Source organism: Phodopus roborovskii, unplaced genomic scaffold (assembly GCF_943737965.1).
Source record: "Phodopus roborovskii unplaced genomic scaffold, PHOROB, whole genome shotgun sequence".
Lineage (NCBI taxonomy): Eukaryota > Metazoa > Chordata > Mammalia > Rodentia > Cricetidae > Phodopus > Phodopus roborovskii.
In genome coordinates, this window is record NW_026126651.1 from 7,798,585 (window position 1) to 7,812,847 (window position 14,263).

At 40.1% G+C, this 14,263-nt stretch overlaps 1 pseudogene; it reads left to right on the forward strand.

Moving 5' to 3' along the window:
* Window positions 1–1,261: 1,261 nt before the first annotated feature.
* LOC127213797 (60S ribosomal protein L26-like) lies at window positions 1,262–13,628 on the forward strand (annotated as a pseudogene).
* Window positions 13,629–14,263: the final 635 nt, after the last annotated feature.

A 14,263-nucleotide genomic window follows, 5' to 3' on the forward strand; every position in this document is an offset into this window, starting at 1 on the left:
CACGCAATTATGAGGATTTAGGAAACCACAGTTAAGAGCCTGAGAGGCTAATGTCAAAACCAAACACTTGAAAACTCCATGTTACAATCCGTGCATTCATCGCAGCATCCAGAGGTAGAAATTTGCACACACAGAGATCTCTCGGTGCCAGTGACCACACAATTGCAGCTTAAAATGTCCTTGTGAATGGGGAAGGAAGTTGCAAGGAGACGGCGAACCCTGTCATTGAAGATTTAACTCTTGGGACCAATGAAGAACAAGCCTTCTTTCCATTGTGACCTAGGCATAACTGCTCTGTCTTGAATAATGTCTGCATATGAAAACATGAGAAGAAAAACTGCCTGCATAACCTATTGAAAATGCACATTTATTCCTTATGTCTATGCCTAGAAGCAAGTGCGTTGTACATGCATGTAAATTTAAATCCAAATGAGGACAAATCCATTTATTGACTTTGATATTCACTTTGTTTCCCTATCAGTGGGAACTTTGTAAAGCATTGAAGCCTTTGTCACAAAACTTAAACACCTCTATGATTCCTGACTTCATAAAATCCCGGATATAATTTACTAAAAAAAAAATATCTGCTATTGCAGTTGTGATAAATAGTACTTATCACATCCATAAAATGTCTTCTAAGAATTAAATATGATGGCTTCCAAGCCGAAAACATCACCAGTTCTTCACACTCTGTCTGGACCCTATTTCTAGTAGAAATACATTTTCTCAATATTTTGATACCTTTTGCATTTTATCTTTCTTATTAAAAAAGAATGACAGCTAAACTAGGGGGAGCTCATGGACCCCAGACCAACAGTTCTGTGGCACTCTACCTGAGAGCTGTAACACAGCCCACAAGGGCAGTGACGCTGTGCGTGAACGCTATGACACAGCCATGGAGTCTGTGACACTTTGCGTGTATGCTGTGACACTTTTCATGAGGGGCATTAACACTGTGTGGTGTGAGTGGCATTACAATGTTAGTGAGTGGTATTGCCCTGTTCATGAGTGCTGTGACACTGTGTGAGTGACATTTCACTGTATGAGTGGAATTGCACTCTGGGTGAGTGCGTGCATGCGTGCGTGCGTGCGTGCATGCGTGCGTGTGTGTGTGTACATGCACGTGCGTGTGTGTGCGCGTGCGTGTGTGTGCATGTGTGCGTGTGTGTGCATGTGCATGTGTGTGTGCGTGCATGTGTGCGTGCGTGTGTGTGTGTGTGTGTGTGCTGTGACACTGTGCATGAGACGTGTTACAGTCTACATGAGTGCCATGAGAGCTATGTCACTGTGTGAGTTTATGACAGTGCACGTGGTAGCTGTGACCATGTGCGTGAGTGTTGTGAAGCGTGACTGTTGTGAAACTGCTAGTGAGAGGTTTGACATTGTGCGTGAAAGCTGTGATGCAGCCCGCGAGTGAGTGCTGTGACACCATGCGCGTGTTCTATGACACTGTTCTCGAGTGGTATATCACTGTGCATGAGTGGCATTACACTCTGCGTGAGGGCTGTGACACTCATAAGTACCATTTTCCAAATATACTTTGCAAGAGGACGTCAGCGTGATGAGCATAAGTTTACCTGGGAATGACTTGGCTTCAGGAGAAACAACTCAGGCTCGTGGGCTATGTGAACTCATTTTGCTTTGCTTTCTGTCTGTGATGTGAACAATAAGTAAATAATGGTGGGCATGAAAGAAATGTTAATGTAATATCTATTTGTAACAGTGCTCTTGGACATACGCTAGAGAATCCTCTTCTGGCTTCCATGTTTCGGCAGAACCATCTAGCTCTCCATCTGTCCCGAAGCACCGGAAGCCATTCTTAGTGACCAGAGCCACAGTGGCTATATCTGAGTCTATACTCTCCTGCATACAAGCTCACTTAGCTTCTACAGCCATCTGGAGCCTCCTATGCAAAAGCACGCTCATTAATGTCTACATTCAGAGTGTCAACTCCATCATGTCCAGGGGATAGGCATTGGTAGCCTTAGAAGGGATGATATTGTTTGTTCATATGTAAAGGATCCTAAATGTGCCAATCCTGGGGAAAGAATGGGCAAAGTACTAAGAACAGCGTCTAGCTATGCTCTAGAGACCTTCAGCCAACTTGCCCTGTACTTCAGGTCTCTACAACTAAAACCTGGGTTTCTCCTACCCCCAAAAAACTAGGGTTCCCATAAATTGAAACCCCAACACCCAACTCATTAAAAAGATATATTTGTAAAACCAGGAGACAAAACTTCATTTTTATTCAACTTATTGATTTTTCTATATTTGTCTTGAGGTATGTGAATAATCAAGGTTGTTTTTTTATAAAACAAACTGTATTACACTGTTACTCTTCCATCTAACTTAAATCTATTGCAAAATGTGTATTTGAAAGAGCAGGGCACACAGACATTATATTAATGGGGGAAAGAATCCCTCCCTTTCTTCCCTTAATTTTATGTAATTTGTATTTCGTTGAACAGATGTTTTATGAATTAATGGCATGCAGTACAGATTCAAAGCTGAAGCTGGACATGTAAGATCAGGCTGAAAAGCAAATGAACATGATCTTTAAATATCTTACTTGCAGTGAATTTAATGCCTCTATACCTAAACATAACCAATTCTAGTTTTCCTATCAGTAACCATGATTTCTTCAAACTTTTTGCCAAAGTGAAGGAAAACTACTAATTGTATTTCTTTGTGGATTTTCAAGTATTAGTTATTATTCTTTTTGCCTTTGATATACCCTTTCTGTATATATTTTGTATTGTCTTATAAACAACAGCAAGTGCCTGTCTAATTAAAGCAGAGATTAGGATGGCTAAGATATGAATGATAAGTAATTAATGATGGGCATGAAAGAGATATTAATGTAATACCTATTTGTGCTGCCCTTTGATCCGGGCTAGAGAATCCTGTTCTGGTATGCACATGATGAGAAGACATGCATGAAGGCAAAAAATACTACATACATAATTTAAAGCAATGCAAAGAATAAAAGCTATTCACACCTTTGGAAAAAAAGTCATGTTGTGATTATTTTCTTTTGCATTTCTTTATGTAAAAGCTATCTTTAGTCTGTAACAGCACTTGTAGCCTACAGAAATGTGACTGTTTTAGGAGAAATTGAAGGAAGTTTAGACGTGCTTGAACGGGCAATTGATGAGAAACGTTACTAGAAAAAATGGAAGTACCTGTCAAGGCTTTCTTCTTCGCCACTGAATTTGCTCTTAGCCGATTTGCACTTTTTAGACAACTATGAATATTAATGCTTTATTTATGTTTGTACCATTCAACAAGTCTAAGCATCCTTTGTGACTGCATTTGGCAGAGGTAAATTAAACAGTGAAATTTTAACAAATATATATATATATATATATATATATATATATATATATTTCTCATACACTGACAAGAAGATGACTTCTGAGAAGAAGATCAAGAGACTTCCAAAGATAGACAGAGCTAGTCAGGAGGAAGACGGTTGTTTAGATAACAGTTTCTTGACAATAGATCAAATTCCCACTCAGGGATTATTGACTAAACGTGGGAGTGGTGAAATTTCTGATAACACAGAAAGGTTTCTGAATACACAACCAAGGAAAATTAGATCAAACCCAAATACTCAGTGTCTGAGGCATTTTTGGCAGTGTTCTCCCATGCTGTACACACAACTTCCATGCATTATTATGCATTTACTCAGTACATTTACCTCACATTGGGCATGCCATCACACCGTGCTAGCTGGATTAGTTAGTACATACTAACTAATCCAGCTCTATAGAAATTTCTGGGAGGAAAACTCCAAACCAAGGAAATTAATTATACCCACAATTACATAGGAAATAGATAACCCCATTTTACCAACAGCCAAAAGAAAAATGGGAGGAAATCCACACACAATACTAACAACAACAACAAATAATAAACAAACAAGAATTAGCAAACAATGAACATTAATTTTCCTCAATATTAATGGTCTTAACTTGCCTATAAAAGACACAGGCTAACAGACTGAACATAGTAAAATGGCAATCATGCCAAAAGCAATCTACAGATTCAATACAATTCCCATCAAAATCCCAGCACAATTCTTCATGACTTTGGAAGAACAATATTCAACTTTTATATGCAAAAACAAAAGACCCAGGATACCCAAAACAACGTTGTGCAATAACGGAACTTCAAGAGGCATCACCATCCCTGACTTCAAGCTCTATTATAGAATAATAGCCCTGAAAACATCTTGGTAGTGGTGCAAAAATAGACAGGTAGACCAATGGAGTCGAATGAAAACCCTGATATTAACCCACACATCTATGAATACCTGATTTTTCACAAAGCAGCTAAAATCATACAATGGAAAAAGGAAAGTATCTTCAACAAATTGTGCTGGCACAACTGAATGAAGATATGTAGGAGTCTACAAACAGACCCATGTCTATCACCATGCACAAAATTTAAGTCCAAATGCATCAAGACCTCAACATAAATCCAGCCACACTGAACCTCTTAAAAGAGAAAGTGGGAGGTACCCTTGAACAAATTGGTACAGGAGACCACTTCCTGAATAAATACCAGTAGCACAGACACTGAAATCAACAATTAACAAATGCAACCTCATGAAATTGAAAAGCTTCTGTAAGGCAAAGGACACAGTCAACAAGCAAAATGGCAGCACACAGAATGGGAAGTCTTCACTAACCCCACATCTGACAGAAGGCTGATTCCCAAAATATACAAAGAACTCAAGATGCTTGTTACCAAACACAAAATAATCCAATTAAAAAGTGGGGTACAGAACTAAATAGAGAATTCTCAACAGAGGAATCTAAAATGGCTAAAAGTTCTCAACATCACTTAGCCATCAGGGAAATGCAAATTAAAACAACTCTGACTCCAGTCAGAATGGCTAAAATCAAAAACACCCAAGAAGTTTATACTAGAGAGGATGTGGAGAAAGGAGCACACTTCTCTACTGCTGGTGGGAGTGCAAACTTGTACAGCCACTTTGGATATCAGTATGGTACTTCTTCAGATAATGGGAATCAGTCTACTGCAAGATCCAGCAATTCCACTCTTAGACATATACCCAAAAGACGCACATTCATACAACAAGGACATCTGTTCAACTGTGTTCATAGCAGCATCATTTGTAATAGCCAGAAGCTGGGATCAATCTAAATGCCCCTCAACTGAAGAATGAAAAGAGAAAACATGGTACATTTACATAATGGAGTACTAAAACATGGTATGTACTCGCTCATATATGGATTTTAGATATAGCCCAAAGGATTAGCAGCCTAAAATCCATACTGTCAGAAAAGCTAGGAAACAAGGAGGGCTCTAATGGAGGCATACATGGTCCCCTGGAGAAGGGGAAAGGGACAAGATCTCCTGAGCAAATTGAGAGGAAGTTAGGAGAAAGAGAAGGGGAGAAACGGCCTGGAGAGGAAGACATGAGGGAACAGGAAGATTGGGTCAGGGGAAGAATAGAGGAGAGCAAGAAAGGAGTTACCATAATACAAGGAGCCAGAAATGTCCAGAAATGTACAAGGATGACCCCCAACTAACATCTAAGCAATAGTGGAGAGGCTACCTTAAATGGCTTTCCCTGATAATGAGATTGATGACTACCTTATATGCCATCCTAGAAGCAGAAGCAGACACCCACAGCTAAACACTGAGCGGAACTCCTGGAATCCAGTTGTAGATTGGGAGGGGTGATGAGCAAAGGGGTCAGGACCAGGCTAGAGAAACCCACAGAAACTGCTGACCTGAACAAGGGGGAGCTTATAGACCCGAGTCAGATAGCTGTGAAACCAGCATAGAACTGACCCAAACCCCATGAACATGGATGCCAGTTAGGAGGACTGGGCAGACAATAGGGCCTCTGATAGTGGAATAATATTTATCCCTAGTATACTAATGGAGTTTGGGAGCCCATCCCACATAGAGTGATACTCTATCAGCCTAGACACATGGGGGAGGGCCTAGGTCCTGCTCCAAATGATATGACAGACTTTAAAGATTCCCCACGGAAGGCCTCACCCTCCCTGGGGAGCAGAAAGGGTGTGGGATGGAGGTTGTGGGGGGGAGAGGGGAGGATGGGAGGAAGAGGGAAATTTTCAAAATTTAAAAATTTAAAATTTTTAAAAAAAAGAAGAAAAAAGAAAGAATTACTATTTGAGTTCCTGACTTGAACTTCAAGTATACAAACACACAATACACACACACACACACACACACACACACAGCACGCACGCACACACACACACACACTAAATTAAATCTGGCTTGGACTTAGGTAAGAGTTTTCAGCAATTTAAGAAATGTCCGTAAACACACTTCTGCCATTTTGTCTAAGTGTTTATGTGAAACAGCATTCTCAGCACAGTTACAAAGTAAAATATGTTTGAACTCTGAAAGAACTGAAGATGCTCTATAGTCTGCGGTTTCAATAATTTGTTCTAGATTCAGTACTTCATGTAAAAATAAACAAGTACATTCACCTTATCAGGATGCAAATTAACTTACATTTTTCATAAATAGTAAAAGTATGCACACATACTACATAATTATATTAAAATAGGTTTATGCTTTATTATTAGTAAATGTTTTACTTGTACTCCTATTTTATATGGGACTATATTTCTGCCATATGCAAATTTTGCAAGTAAAGGAGATGGTACAGAGAAAAAAATTTCAAGAACCTCTGGTATGGAGAATAAGGGATACAGGAAAGGTTTGATGTGGTTAGAAACATGAGGATAGGTTTGGCAGGAAGTAGGGAAACAATTGCAGATTAGACTATAGGGTGTCTACCAGTAGGCAACCTGAGGTGTCCTACACAGAGCTCTTGGATTGCTGTTCTTATTGTTACAATAACCAAATGCCTAAGGCAACCTGAGTATATACAGTAAATTTTCACCCAAGTTCGTGGGCTGAAGTTCCAAGACTGGGGATTCCTATATGTCCTGGCCTCTGATGATGTTTAAGTGCTAAATGATCTCAGAGCATGGGAACATATAGGAATAAGGCATCTCATGAGAAACAGGAAACCAGCAAGTGGTTGAGGGTACCAGTTGACTTATAACAAGAGTTAGCCGTAACCATCCCTTCTGACTGTAGATGTTCAGGACATCAGGATTTCGTGGATACTTTTACCTTGTAAGCATCTTCTCCCTTCAATATTTCCACAGGATCTCCATGTTCAACCCACATACAAGCTATCACATCAATGAATGACTAAAAGAAGATTCTCACTGAATGAAATGTGTCTACGCATGAATTGAAACAAACTGATGAAAAATACATGAAGAAAATACACTTACTGCTAACTAAATATGTTTCTGACAACAGAGATGTGAGACTTTTTAGAGGTAATGCATGAAATAGAATCAACACAGTTGTTCTTGTAGTGAAGACTTGAAGAAAGTGAGGGCAGAAGTCAAAGAAATATCTCAGACATGAATGTTTAAGAGAGAGATACAGTTAGCCAAAATGTTGGCACATTCAAGGTATAAAATAGTAAAACCTGGGATGGGTGATATAGCTTCATAGTAGAGTATAGTAGAGTATTTACCTAGCACGCACAATGCATAAGGTCAGAAATCCATCCTCACCACTGCAAAAAATATGCATATGCATATATTAGCAGCTTTTATAAACCAGATCAGGAAAAGAAATAGATATCCTGGTTTCAGCTCAGTAAAGCCTACCTTGATTTTTGACCTACAGATATGGAAGATGAAAACTCAAGATGTATGATGCCACAAAGAATGTGGACATTTGTTATAAAGTCATAGAGAAAAAATACGAGATAAATATATAGAATATCTGTATGGTTATTCCCATGCAAACTGGTATGTCATTTTTTCTCATAATCTACTTGACAACATCAAAACTATAGTAGTAATGTAAAGCTACTTACTATATATGATAAAACTTACATGTGCATGTGTGCACATTCATGCACATTTCTATAGGTGAATACATGTGATGTGCATTGCCAAAAAATTGCATGGATTATAGACATTTAATGGGATGCTTAGATAATAATTAATACTAGTAAGAACTAGACAAGCACTCTTCAATATTGATCAGTGTAATTGCTCCTCAGATGGAATCGCTGTAGATTATTAAAGTGATGTTGTCAAGAGATTAATCCAACTACATTTAAAAATATAAAAGAAAAAGGCATGGACTCCAATGAAAGTCTAAAGTAACAGTAGTTTATCTACACCACTATCCTTGAGGGAGCCTTGTATAGTAAACAAGGCAGCCTCAACAACAAAGACCTTCCCTAAAAAGAAAGTCTGTGTAGAGGCTGGCAGCCCCTTTCACAGGGCACCATACTCCAGCCATTCAGCTCAGGGCTCCTGTGCATTTTGCTGTAAGCACACTCAGACAGAAAGTGACTGTTGTTTTATCAGCTCATCTGATGCTCTCTTACCAAGTATAAACATTCTGAAATTCAGTTAGCTGGGCTCCAGCTTTTTGTTTTTATTTGCTAACTCTCCTTGGCTTACTATGGTTTGCATTGTGTTGTATTAGTTACTCTCTAAATCTACAATCCAAACAGAGAAGTTCTTTACTGAGTCTGCCCTTCCTGTTGGGAGGACACTCCAACCCGAGAGGCAATTGTGCACATTCCCTGGGCAGGAGTGGGTGTCAGTGTGGTTATGGTAATGACCAGTGTGTGGATGGCAGCCAGGTGTGCTCTACTTATAATCTCTATTCTGTCTCCACTCTGAGTTCTGTGCTCTGTGTGTAGATTCATATCAATTTAATCCAGGGTTAGAGCAAAGAGATTCCCAGGGAGGACTGAAGGAAAGACAGGAATTTGGTGAGTACATTTGCTTTCCCAGATCCTTGGTGTCAACTAATGAGTGAGTGAGTGAGTGAATGAATGAATGAAAGAATGAATGAATGAATAAGGGAATGAATGAATGATCAGTGGTATTTTCAGCTATGGTAAGTTGTTTTCAATATATTTGCTGTAGAATGAATAATAAGTAGGCTGTTTTATTATGATTCTAGCTTTGTGTCAAGTACTTTGAAAACATTTTACTTAATCCTTACATAGACAACAGAGGGAGAGAGAGAGAGAGAGAACCAGTTGGCTTGGCCTAGCTGCTTTGAGAGGCATGTGTCATAGGTTTTTCAGGTTAGAGTCCTTATCTCCTGGGGCACATTGTGTTTTCCAGTTCCAGAGAGACCAATGCACTCCCTCACTCAGTGAAGCATTCAGGTTGGTTTGCATATCTCTGTAAATTCTCTTAGTGGTCAAGGAAGCATCAGTGCTTGACAGGACAATTAGTCTTAGCCATTAATCGTCTGTAGCTCATATGACTTGCAAACTTCACTGTATCCTGGCAATTACAAATGTACTGATCCTGGCAATTGTCATTACATTACATTTCTGATAAATGGATAAAAGTGTAAATGCTGTCAATAAAAGTGCCACAGTCTCAGGTGTACTGTGGTACCTCCAACCTGAGTCTGGCTTCATTCCTTGAGGCCTTATGAGGTAATCTTGGCCAGGTAAGTAAGTGCAAATACACACACACACACACACTACTACTAGTACTACTACGATCAACTTCCCTCAAATTTACCTTGTATAGAAAAAAAAAATCTAGAAGTAACAGATCAAAATTTCCTTGCATGCAACAATCTGGAATCAGAGTGACATGTAGGCTGAATGTCGAAGGGAAGAGAAACATACTAGGGATTCTGTAGTTGATTTTTTTTGTGGTGTTGTTGGATCCCCGCACTGGGGAGACCCCCACTCGAATCCCTGGATGCAATGATTGATCATTCTACAAACCACAGAAATCGGCACTTGATGCAATACAGCAGGAGGCTTTTTATTCCAGCCGGCTGGGGCTCAAGTTGCACCACCCAAAGGAGGAGAGAGAAAGCCTGGAGCCCAATTTTACATGAGCTTATAAAGGCAAAAACCTCAAGTGGGGAGGGGGTCTGAGGTTAGGGGCTAGCAAGTTCTTGATTGGTTGGGCCCAGGTGGTGGGGCTCATGCTCCTTATCTGGCACCTGCATCTGTGTTTCTAGGAAATGTTTGAGAGCCCATCCCCAGGGTCCTTCCTGGTCAGGAGAGCATATTTTCAGGCTATTCTGGGACCTAGGGCAACTGAAAATTTTCCTTCTTAACATTGCGATAACAACATCACCTGTGCACACTAATCTGAGACCATCTGTCCCATGGGCCCAGGCAATTTCATTTGAGCTCTAGAGGGTAGCACCAAAGCCTAGATGACTGGAAGCTAATTTACATGATTTCTCTACAGCTGTTCCTTGTTTTCTTGTAGGTTTGATTGAAATGTACATCTGCTTAAAAAACAGTTTCTCTACACCCTGTTAATCTGTTCTTCAGAAGCAGATCGAATTGTCTCACATCTCTGGTCTTGCAGGACTCAGCTTGCTGGGTTCCCAACCTAAAGTGGGAGATACAGGCTCCAAAGCAGAAGCTCTGCTTTTCAAAGGGATGAAGCCATGAATAAGCCTGACCTCCCAGAGTCCACAACACCCTTATACTCTTGTTATTGTACAGCAGGTTATTGAGTGCAGGATTTCACACAATCCAGGCCACTGCTCAGCAGCTGAGCTCATCCCCACTCAGAGCTTTCATTACCTTTTGCTCAGCCTACAATCTCTCCTAGCAGTAGAATTCCTAAAGCCAAACAAAGGTAAGCGAGGGAATCGAGAAGGGGGACCACCTGATGCTCCTCGTGCTGGGAAGCATTGTCTTAATGATGGGTCTATGTTCTAGTAGAACTTGCTAGCAGGAAAATACTTCCCAGTTGGTAGGTTCTTTTTCATTATGAATACATTTACTAATATCCAATTATAGTAGTGTAGGAATAAATTTTGTTAAACTCAAAAGGCCATTGACCTTCCACCAGACACTCAAAGAATTTCCGGATTACTGAGTGCACAGGGCTTTGTTTTTCCTCGCACAGAATCGCATGGCATGACCTCTTCTCTGCACTCTACCTGTTGAAGGTGGCTATTAACCACTCCCCTTTAATTTCCCTGTCCCTCTTAGCTCAGGCATTGCCATGGTGACTGGCATCATTTGAAGATGTCTCTCATAGCTGCTCTAAAGCGCTTAAGGGTGCTTGACCATTCCTCACAGCACAACTCACACTTTGCATTATTAAAAGCCACCTTTACAGAGGAACTTTGCCTCTAATAAGTGCAATGCACTTGATGCTCTCTTCTGTATTTCTTCTGCAAGCTCACAATGGATTTTTGTGCTTCACTCAATAGGCCAGAACTCTTCAGCAGAAAATGATAATCTGTGTCAGGGCTACAGCCCTCAAAGCACAGAGAAATTAAAATTAAAAATAAAACTAATGTTCTAAAGTTTAAGAAAATGAGTTTTTTGATAAAAAGAAAGCAATTAGTGTATATGTTCTAAAATTTGTGATTCCTGAGGATTTAAGAGCCATGTTCACATTCTACACAGGATCTCATGTAATGGTGTCCTTGGTGGCTCTGGGTTTGGTATTCCTGCGGCTTTGGCACTCCTAGAGCTGATGGTATGGTGATAGCCTGAATTTCCTCCAAATGGCCAAATTATGGGTATCTTTCCTCAGAGTTCTCAGGCTGCCCCCTTGTGGTAATCCATGTTATATGTTTGGAAGATGTTTCCAAGCTCCAATAAAGGCCACAGAAGGAATTTAAGACTTGGTGTTTCCCATGGTAGGAAGGGGAAGAGGGATCATGCTTTACCAGGAAATAATAGTGGTTCGGGAGCAGAGGAAACTGTGGCCAAAATTTTTATTTTGCTACACTGTGTTGGCCAATTATTTAGCTCTCTTGTCCTTTTAATTATGAGTCATTAACAGCTGAGCCATCTTTCCACCCCACAGTAACTTGAAAAGTTAGGAAAGCTCTGAATTCATCTCATAAGGCTGTCATGAGGAATGAGTTAGCAGGAAGAGACTGGAACACTCCTAGTAATATTTCAGCATGTGAAACAACAGCCCTCTATAGTGTTCAGACCTCAGCTGCAGCACAGTCTGTCCATCTAATGCATAGTTCTCCAGATTTTCATGAAGTAAGATTTAAGACAAGCACCAAGGAACTAAAAAGTGCCTCTTAATTCCGCAGAATTCTAAAGCATTTAGTCACTAACGGTGGTGTCTGTGCGATCAGCTCTGTGCATCACAGACACCGGCTACAGACAGGGGCAGAGGTTGATTGACAGAAGTGACTCACAGACACCCCCTTATCCTGCTCTCACTGACTACATCAGACCTCTGTGAATCGTGTAGCTATAGAGTCCTGTGACTTGGGAGTGTGCCACTGACATACATTCAGGTGTACCACAGCAAGATGGGCTCACATCCAAGGCTCATGGTTCCCTGAATATGCTCAGTTAGTCATTCTTAGACCACAGGGTATCATGGATCAAAAACCGTTATACTAAAACCAGTAAAACTAAAAGCTATAAAAAGTACAAAAATAAAATGAGAATTGGGACACCTGTCTTCTGGTAGTGATGATTTGCCTTTTTTTTTTTTTTTTTTTTTTTTTTAACCATCTGGAAAGTAATAAACAAAATTCAAATCATCAGTTTCTATCTTGTACGTTTTTCCTTGTCGTATGTGAGAGAAATCCAGACTGGATTTTCCTTTGATCTAAAATTACTACTATTCCTCCCTCCGTTTGAATATTTTTTTTAAAATTATGCATGACATTTTAATGTGATAATGTTCATTTTCCTTTCTGAGTAAAGCCTGTTAATAAATCAATGCTGCATTTGTAATCACTGCTGGCATTTCAGGTTTAAAATTAGAGGAAGAAAAGCTGATGCTGATTACAGCGCAGTGTGAGGGATCAAATGAAAGTCTTCCTGGGTATTTTTCAGGTTATAAACCCAGCAAGAGATATCTTCGAATCTTAGAACTATTGAGATTTTAAAATGTACACATTGACTTACACACATACACACACACACACACCAAGACATAGATGCACATCACATATTCTCAAGCCACTTCAATCGCTACTGATAACATCCCCAAATCCTCATGTGGTATATGCACACCTTTGGCCATGGTGTAGACCTTGGAAAGAAAAAAACTAGACTGAGAGAATCCCTGAATTCTTTAAATTTGCAGCACATCAGGACGCTGAGAAGTCTGGCTAGGTGAGTCTTCTAATAAATACCAAGGAAGTTCAGTCCCTTCATGACTTCTGACCGAAGCACAAACTGCAAATGGCATTTCAACGCACCTTCTCACATTCGGAGGAAGATCATGTCTTCCTCTCTTCCCAAAGAACTGAGACAGAAGTACAATGTTCCATCTGTGCCCATCCGAAAAGATGAAGAAGTTCAGGTTGTCCGAGGACACTACAAAGGTCAGCAGATTGGCAAAGTGGTCTAGATATACAGGAAGAAATACGTCATCTACATTGAATGAGTACAGCGAGAAAAGGCTAATGACACAACTGTCCATGTGGGAATCCACCCCAGCAAGGTGTTTATCTCCAGGCTAACGCTGGACAAAGACCGCAAGAAGATCCGGGGAAGGAAAGCCAAGTCTCAACAAGTAGGAAAGGAGAAGAGCAAATATAAGGAAGAAATGATTGAGATGATGCAGGAGTAGTGGCGTCTCATACACAGCTTTCACTAAAGACGGTTTAAGTTAAAAATAAAATACCAAGGACATAGTTCAAGGCTTGAAAATCATTTCAGTTTTTTGTTTGTTTGTTTTTGCTTTTGTTCTCCTATACTATTTAGTTACAACTTGAGTTCCAATGAGAAACCTTAAGAGTGAGCTACTTAAGTCTGGTTCATCTTGTGGAGTTTTTCTAAGTTCCCAAGCTAAGAGGCAATGGTAACAGGGAAGCGTATCAGGAAGCAGGAGGCAGAGCATTAAAAAGATGTAAATGAACGTTTGTTCAGTCACGTGAACCTATGTGTCATATTCTATGTGTTCTCTTGTGGCAAGGAAACAAAGGGCACTCTGTTAAGACTTCTTGTCAGGATAACAACACTCATAGATAGCATCACCTACTTGCATATGTCCTAATCACCTCCAAAGACCAAAGGCTCAACCTTTCACTACCAGCCAAGTGACCAGGATGTTTACACATGACTTTCTGTGTAGACCATGGCGCACATCACATGGGTATGATCCACGCCCACAGATATAGATATGGATATTTAGACAGATATAGATATATTCTCTCATGTGAGTCATTGGGAAAGAATTCTGTTTTGCCTGATGTTCTTCAAAGA